The 8872-nt window shown below is 42.1% G+C and overlaps 1 long non-coding RNA gene across 1 annotated transcript; it reads left to right on the top strand.

Moving 5' to 3' along the window:
• Positions 1-245: 245 nt before the first annotated feature.
• Positions 246-5613, top strand: LOC119627863 (uncharacterized). The gene is made up of 3 exons (XR_005244077.2): positions 246-393; positions 3356-3511; positions 4761-5613. It is a non-coding gene; the product is annotated as an uncharacterized lncRNA (long non-coding RNA).
• Positions 5614-8872: the final 3259 nt, after the last annotated feature.

Here is an 8872-nt window from a genome sequence, read left to right as displayed (position 1 = left end):
GCATTAAACTAATAGCACCATAAAAGGCCCATTGTGAGATGTAATTGGTTTGCAGGACTTTCCTATAAAAATAATAAAAAGACTGCCAGAGGCAGTTTCCAAAGGTCAATTATCTTTGTGTTGCTTGAGTTGAGTGGAGGTCAGTCCCAGAATTCCACTTTATAGGCATATTAATCAAAACTGGGCCTACCCACCCATCTGACCCCATCAGCTGTGAGGGAAGTCACAGGTCCCACCCTTCAGCTGGTTGCCAAAGGGTGTTTGGGGCTCTTCTTTTCCCAAAAAGAGACTGGCCCGTTGTCACCAATGCAGAGCTGGAAGCTGAAATTGTTAAGGCAGAATGAAAGGGAGAAAAGCAAGTCCTGAGCACCAAGAAGAAGAGTTGATAACTCGGTGAGTCACGCAGGCCATGGGGCAGGCAGTGTGCTCAGAGACCAGGCCAGACAGGGCCCTGTCCCCAAGGAGCTAGAGAAGTGGTTGAGCCAGGACTCTTGGTCATATCTGGCATAAACCAACTCAAACTAGATTAAGCAAAAGTGAAGTTTAGTTGGCTAACGTAACTGGGAATCTTAAGGATGGATGGATCCAAGGGCTCAAACATTGCCAACTATTCATTCTCTCTCTCTCTCTCTTTCCCCCTGCCTATCTCTGCCCTGCTGGGCCTTTCTCTCAGAAGAGCTCTCTGCCACGTGGCAGTCAAGCAGACATCAGACTTCTTGCCTGTCTTCCCCATTGAGCTATCTCAGCATAAAGTGGAACTTTTTCTCCTACTGTTCATCAAGTCCAGGAAAAAACTGGCTAGTCCTGTGTGGTTCACGTGCCTACTCCAGACCAATCATTGTATCCAAGGGGTCATAATTATCTGATTTGCTGAGACTGGGTCACATGCCCACCCCTGCTCACCCACTCCTGGTTTTACAGGAACAGAGTTTCCTGCTTTCTCCTCTCAAAATAAAATCTGAATAGTAATTGCTCTTGCAACGCCCTAAGTTCCTAAAAGAATGAATTATTCTCAAGCCCTAGAGTATGCAAGTCTCAATAAGGATGCATGGAAAAGTATGGAAGGATGTGCCAAAATATTAACAATGCTTATGCCTAAATGCTAGGTGTGACTTCTTTTTACCCTTACTGTGTATCACGTTTTCTAATCTTTCTGCAACAAAAATGTATTGCTTGTATAATTTTTAAAAGGAAAAAATGATGCTCAAAACGTATTGATCTAATTACTGTGATTCTATATCCACCAAGCAGCCCTTTGAGGACCAAAATCGGTTTCCAAAGTCAACATTGCTACTAAAGAAAGACGGGTTGACCATCCAGAACACTCAGTGGCCATGTCTTTTAATAATGGTACTCAATCATGCTAGAGTAGCAAGTCTTGGATATATATCTCCTGCTCCCAAAGTGCCAGCCCAACAGCCAGCCTCTTCTTGGCCCAATCTGATGGCAGCATCATGAGGTCCTGAAGGATAAGAGTGTGTGCCTTCTCACAATAGCCCTGCTGTGGCTGGCCACATGTGTGACTAACCACAGAGCAATTACTCATTAGCAGCTGAGTAAAAGCCAGTGCATTTTTCTATCATCTACATGAAGGGGTGGTCTCTTGATGCAGTCGGTGACAGTTCACACTGAGTATGAAAGGGACGTGCGGTTCCTGGGAGCAGCAGCTGTAATGTTCCACCTAGGGTCAGGAGTTCCATAAAGAGTCATTTCTATGTTGGGAATAGAGGTGGAAATTATCAGGCCTTCAAAATAGCTTAGATCTTAATATTTGAATAGGATCAAAGCGCCTTGGCATAATACAGTACTTTTTATGGAGTCCTTTGTCACATAGGTATGGAGATACACATGTATTCAGTCAAAAGTATTTTTAAATTTTTATATCTAGGCTCATCTTGGAGGAGATAGGATTACTGGCCAAATAAGGAATAAAATTATTAAAGCCCCGTTGATGCATCTTAGGTATGAAACTAAGTGATTAAACACCAAGCGCCAGGCGCAGTGGCTCACGCCTGTAATCCCAGCACTTTGGGAGGCCGAGGCGGGCAGATCACGAGGTTAGGAGATCGAGACCATCCTGGCAAACACGGTGAAACCCCGTCTCTACTGAAATACAAAAAAATTAGCCGGGCGTGGTGGCAGGCACCTGTAGTCCCAGCTTCTAGGGAGGCTGAGGCAGGAGAATGGCGTTAACCCGGGAGGTGGCGGAACTTGAAGTGACCAGAGATCGCACCACTGCACTCCAGCCTGGGCAACAGAGCAAGACTCCGTCTCAAAAACAAACAAACAAACAACACCAAGCTACATTTATAATATTCACATGGACCCTAAACCTGGTATTTTTCCCAAGAAAAATAGTTATTATTTGTAACTAAACTAACGTTTACCATTCATCTCCTATGATTTATCCATATTATTTTAAGTGGTCTCTTACAACAACCCTGAGAATTTTTCAAGATGGGAAGGTAATGAATAATACTAGTGACTGGAAGAACCAGAGTTTAACCCAAGTCTGACTCTGTCCCATCCTTCCTTCTAAGATGCCTACATACCCTTCTCCGCAACACCCCAACTATACCTGCATATAGTATGCCCATCTGTAGACATCCCAGATGTGATTAACTCATGTAGTGTTTGCAGGCCTCATTTTCTGCATCTTCCACATACTAATATGGGGTGAATGGAAAGGGATGCCAAGTGAAAGAAAAAAAAAAACCCTCAAATGAAAAAAACAGAAGGTAGAGTTAACTCTGCAAGAGCTAAATCAATTTAACTCAAAGAGTCTGTCTTACACTACATAGAAAGTACCAGCTGAACAGTGGCCTCTGAACCAGCTTGGCCCTTTCTGGCTTAAATACAACCTCGCTGGAGGAAATTTCCTGAAGTGTCAGGTGGGCATAATTCTAAACATAATGGTAAACATCAACAGGGAAATAAGCCCTGTGGCTATAAATCCCATATGAAATAGTAAAAATGTCTCTGACTAGATAATAGCGTGATACAACGATGTTCCAGAAAGACAAACATAAATGTAAGTTGCTGCCTACTTTGAAGAAGAAGAAGTGTGACAAATTCCCTGTGGCCAGTTTGCCAAGTCCTTCATATTAGTGCTTGGAAAGTTACAGGGCCCCGGGGTCTGTTCTCAGACAACGCTTTCTAGCAGGGGTGCCAGCCAAACTGGGTTTATTTCTTCTAATGCTCAGGCTGGGGAATGTACAAATCTTTCTTCAGAGGTTTATAGAAAACAAGACTGACTTATTGAGAGTATGGCTTTTTGTTGTTGTTCTTTACAATAACAAGAGGATTTGGATACACACTTGGGTTTATAAAGTATAAATCCTGCTTAAATCTATAGAAGTTAAGAAGATGTGATGGTTCTTTGGAGAAGAAAGCAGCACCTGAGTCAAATTGCACTGAGCAATGTTCTTTGTTGTTGTGAGATATTGATAAATCTCCAGGTCTTCGACAAGGGGAGTCGAGAATAGGAAACTCATTTCAAATCATATCTCAGGTAGGCGTCTGAACCGAAATAAGATGAAAGTCATTAATTTTTTTTCTATTAAGCCACCTAGCACAAGTGGAATCATTCTCTCCTTTTCTTATTTTGACCTGAAATCTGTTAAGGACAAGAGCCAAGATTCCTATCCGAAATCTTCAGAGAACTGCACAAAACTGTTCATTTGTTTTTTCCTTAACGAAAACAAAATGTGAACAAAACTGTCACTTAATATGGTAATTAATACAGAGAGATATAATTAGCTGCTACAAGCATTCCTTTCTCATCTCAACCATCACTGACACCAAGGAGGTTAGCATCTCTATTGCTGTTAGGGTAATAAACCACCTGATGGATAGGTGTGTTCTACTTGTCTTAATTTGGTAACACAACATCTCGAACTAATTTCAGAAGAATCTCCCAAATCCTCTTGATAGATAAAAACAAAGGCAGAGACAAAATGCTTCCTCGGGCAAATTTTCACATCTGTAAACATAAATAGCCTTATACCAAATCACTTAACTTTCTGTAAAAACCTAAATATGGGTCGCAACAGTAAGACTGCCCAAACTTTGCAACTCAGGGCAAAGCTAGAACAATCTCTCCAGTAACAAACTAAAGAGTGCTCAAGTATTTAACCACCTAAACCAAAACCATGCCATCACCAGTTTACATAACACCCTAGAACAAAAAGATTAAAACACCATCTTCACTAGACTGTGTTTAGATGAGGTTGTGCACTGTTTATACTATACCTGGCTCTCCTTTTATTTCAAGAAAATCAAGGCCACTTGACCACAAGATAAAATCCAGGCATGCAGTTTGCCTAGTGGTGAGCATGCTGCCCCTTTAACTGCATCATTCCCTCACCCCTTCTCCACCCTCTCCCTCCACCTGAAACAAAACACGAGCTGCTTGTCTTCCCATTATCTTCTCCTGTGACCAATTTTCTCCCCACATCTCTGGTCATTTCTCACCATTGCCTGTAGCTTTACATCTTCAGCCAATTCACTGTAGTCTTTTCATATTTTTTTAAATTGGGTGCTTTAATGCAGTTGTCTCAATATAATCAGTTATTAGGTATAATTACTTCTTTATGGGTAGAATTACCATTCCATTAAATTTATTCTTCAGGAAAATGGGGTTGCATAATATTTGAGTCGGAAGCACTTCTTTCAATGTCTCTGCTCCAAGCTTCTGTAATGCATAAATCCTGTCTTTGATAGCCCCGATTCATGATGTCTCCTCTGCTTAAACACTCCAGGTGACAAGAAGGTTACCATATTTGAGGCAGCCTGTTGGGTTGCCTGACTGCGAACATCTATAGAACATTCTGCCTTACATTGCTGGAGACTGTCTCCTACAACTTGAGTCTTTGATACTGGTTTCACTTTCAGGAGCTCTAAGAATATGTCAACTCTCCCTTCTGAGTTGGTGACCCCTCAACCAAGAAGGGACAGTGATCTCATTCCTCTCAGCAGGAGTGTTGAGCTCAGACAGCTATGAAAACCAAAAATCACCCCAGGTAGGTTATGAGGGACTGAAGAGAACCAGAGAGTGGCTCATTCATAGGAAGAAGCTGTGAGTTGGCACCATGTGAGTGTTGTCAGAGATAAATGAAGATCCAACACTGCCAGAGCTTTCAAATCTCCGAGAGAAGCATTCAACCTGAATTGGTATGTGAAATGTCTCAGTTTTTAAAAGTTGCCAACCGAATCAGAAAATAATTTTAAACACCATGTAGGCCCAATGAAACACATCTCCAAGCCAGATCCAAATCATGGAATTCCCATCACAGGCTGAAATCCACTTCTCTAAAATCTTTTCTTCTCTGACCAGGCATGGTGGCACACACCTGTAGTCCCAGCTACTCAGGAGGCCAAGGCGGGAGAATTGCTTGAGCCCTAGAGTTCGAGGCTAGCCTGGGCAACACAGCAAGACTCTGTCTCTAAAAGTAAAAATAAAATATTTTCTCCAAACTAGAGGTGTGGTGGTTTCTACAGCAATGGCAAATGTTTGGGGTCTCTTTTCATTTTTATTTTCCTATACACTGGCCTGCAGAAATGGTTAAATGTCTTGATGAGAGCGTGTATTTGCATTTACCTGAAGGTTTTCTTTTTTAAAGGATTTCAATCAAGCTTATCCCCCATGCAAGGCTGGCTGTATGAATACAAGTTAGGTCGTTACAAGTTATTTAGGTAATAAGCCAACATCATTATTTAACAACTCTGAACTGGGGTTCAGAGAGATTATTTAATCTCTCTGAACCCTCATTTTCTCCTCTTAAAACAGGATTTTAAAAAATCTTTTCCTTGGTGAAACTTAATCACTACCAATCCTTTCTGGGCTGAGGTTGCTCCAGAGTTAGTGACTTGCTCCCAAAGGACAGAATTGAGAAAGGGAGAAACAGTGATTTTACAGTGGGAAACCTGACAATACTACCTTAACCAAATGCTGAAAGTGAACATCATCAGTGAAGTTGTGTGGCTGTCACGTACCTCCTGATATGAGGGACTTTGCCTCCGGGGTATACTTCCCAGAAGGTCATAACCCAATCTAATCATTAAAAAAAAATCAAATAATTTTATTTCAGGGGATATTCTACAGAACAGTGTTTCAGGAAGTAGAAAGTAGTCAGTTGGAGCAAATGTAGTTGAGAGATTGTATAAGATTAGGAAAGTTTCTGCTGGATTTAAATGTTTCCAGAAGTATGTTGGAGATCAAAGCTAAATTCTAGAGAATTAAAAAGTGAGAAGGATACAAGGAGTGACAATGGGTTCAAGAAGATTTTCCAGAAGAGAAAGAATTGGGGTGAGCTGAGAGGATATGAAATCAAGAAAGACTGTTGTTTTCTTAATGGGTTATGCTAGTACAAATATCTGCAAGATAATGGTGATGAGCTTGTAGAGGAAAAGCTGATAATGCAGGAGAGAGGTGAGAAAGCTTGCTAAAATAGCAAGTCCTTTAGAAAGTGAGGAGTTAAGTTCCAGAGCACAAGAAGAGTTTGGCCTATGATAGAAGTATGGCCATTGGCTTACACCTGTAATCCTAGTACTGTGGGAGGCCAAGGCAGGAGGATCGCTTGAGCACAGGAGTTTGAGACTGGCCTGAGCAATATAGTGAGACCCTGCCTCTAAAAAAGTTTTTAAAATAAAATTTAAAAAAAAATTTTAATTAAAAAAGAAGTAAGGGCATTTCATACTTCTTAATGATCGGGAAGTAGAGAAAACAGGCACTGCTGAAAGTAGATTTGTAGGTTTATTGGTGGGGAAAGGAGTCAGCCAGCTTGCTTTAGGCGAACAGTAAGGGAAGGAAAGTTCCCTGGAGAGCCTCTAACCCACCCTGCAGGTGCTTGCACCAGATGTTTTGTGCAGATAAGGGAACTTGCACAAGGTGCTTCCCTAAATATGCCCACAGCAGACTAAGGGCCTGTATACGCACTAGGGGAATAGGGTGGAGCCACCAGGAATTTGTGCCTTGTACAAATAGTGAACCCAGACCCATCAGCTTATATATAAAAGTCCTGGTATTCAACTGTGAAGGAGGCAAATGGGAACCTGCTTTCAGGACCCCTCTCTGCTGAGAGCTTTCCTTTTACTTAATAAATTCTACTCTACTTACTCTTCAAGTGTCCACATGCCTAATTTTTCCTGGTCATGAGACAAGAACACCAACCCAGCTGAGCTAAGGGGAAAGAAATCCTGCATCAGTGGGAAGATTATGACTTTGGCATTCTCAAAATATGAAGCAAGCCATGAGTTAAAAGTCCGAAAGCAGGTTCCCAGGGTGGTAGAAAGAAGGCAGCAGATGCACACTCACACTAGGAGAGTTGCCAGTCCATTCCAGCAGAGATGGAGGGTCAAGGGAGTTGAAAGTTTTTTCATGGAAACAATAACAATTGTGGGCCACAAAATCTAAGCTGTATAAGAAGGGAAAGAAAACATGAGATAAATAGTAACAAAGTAGGGGAGCTGATGTTTTGAAGGGCTCAACAAAGTTGGAAAACAGTTGTATTGGTTATTCTAGACCATATTATCTGGAAGATTAGGAAGCCACTGTCAGACAACAGAATATTTAAAACCAAGATTTCAAGACTGGTGAAATAATTGGATGGTGACATGAGGTAGAAGGGAGAAAAAATTGTTGGAACTGAGGAACTCAAGGAACTAAGAGCCCTGGGGCATTGCGTGAGTCATCCACACAGTTGCTGAAGTCATCAGAAGCAATAAGAGATTTAGGGATGGAAAAGTAAACACTAAGACAAAGGGTAAGGCCCTTGGGGCATGAGGAGCATGGTCAGCAGGTGGGTAGGTAGATGAATGCAATCTGAAGGATTGGTGGAGGGTAGAGCCAGGTAGTCCAAATTCAAATACATTGACATTCACAAGAAAAAAAGAGTAAGAATGAATGCAGTAATGCAGAGCAAGGATGACACCTACTCCATATTCTCAACCTGAAGAGCATGACGTATGTGAGATTTAACAAGAAAAAGGTCTACATTTAAGAGGGCTACAAGGGTAACAGGGTTAAGCCGGGTCTCCTTTGCAGCAAGAAAATGAAGGGGAACTTCCATTCAGAGAAAAGGTTAAGGACATAGGGAAGTTTGCTAACCACAGGTAAGAGTTCAGGGGGCACAATAAGGTAGAGGAGGGGTAGGGGATTGGGTAAACCCAATTGGATTAGAGATTGAGGTAAACCATGATGTGTGGCTTGATAAGATTAATCAAAGGGGCTTATCAGTTCAAGTCTTGCCTCCAGAAATCAAGTTCCATGATCCAGGAGATTGCTTCCTCTCCCTGGTGAAGCTGTGTGTGTGTGAATGGGGGCTTCTGTCACGGAGCAGATACTGTATATAAAGCAGCTATTCTCAAGCCCAACTGAGCATCAGAATCACCTGGGAGCTTTAAAAAGTCCTGATGCCCACATCACACCAAGGCCAGTGAAATCAGAATCTCTGGAGAGGGACCCAGACATCAATATTACTAAAAGTTCCCCAGGTGATTCCCATGTACAACCAGGTTTGAGAATGCAGGGTCCTCTTCCAAAGATTCTGTGGTGAAGCCAGACATCAGGGTTTTTTAAAGCCTTTGTGATGGAAGCTATTACTGTTTTTGTCATGCATATTAAATTCCCACCTGGGCATGGTGGCTCATGCCTGTAATCCCAGCACTTTGGGAGGCCGAGGCAGGAGAACTGCTGGAACCTGGGAGGCAGAGGTGGCGGTGGGCTGAGATTGCACCACTGCACTCCAGCCCCGGCAACAGTGTGAGACTCTGTCTCAAAAAAAAAAAAAAAAAAAAAAAAATTCCCTTGCACTGCAACAGTGGGAAGGAGAAAAAGGAACTGTCTTAGTTTAAGCTACAGAAGAGAAGTGTT

The sequence above is a fragment of the Chlorocebus sabaeus genome, chromosome 9 (assembly GCF_047675955.1).
Source record: "Chlorocebus sabaeus isolate Y175 chromosome 9, mChlSab1.0.hap1, whole genome shotgun sequence".
In the NCBI taxonomy this organism is placed as follows: domain Eukaryota; kingdom Metazoa; phylum Chordata; class Mammalia; order Primates; family Cercopithecidae; genus Chlorocebus; species Chlorocebus sabaeus.
The sequence above is the reverse complement of the archived record's forward strand: the minus strand, read 5'-3'. Positions and strand labels throughout refer to the sequence as shown.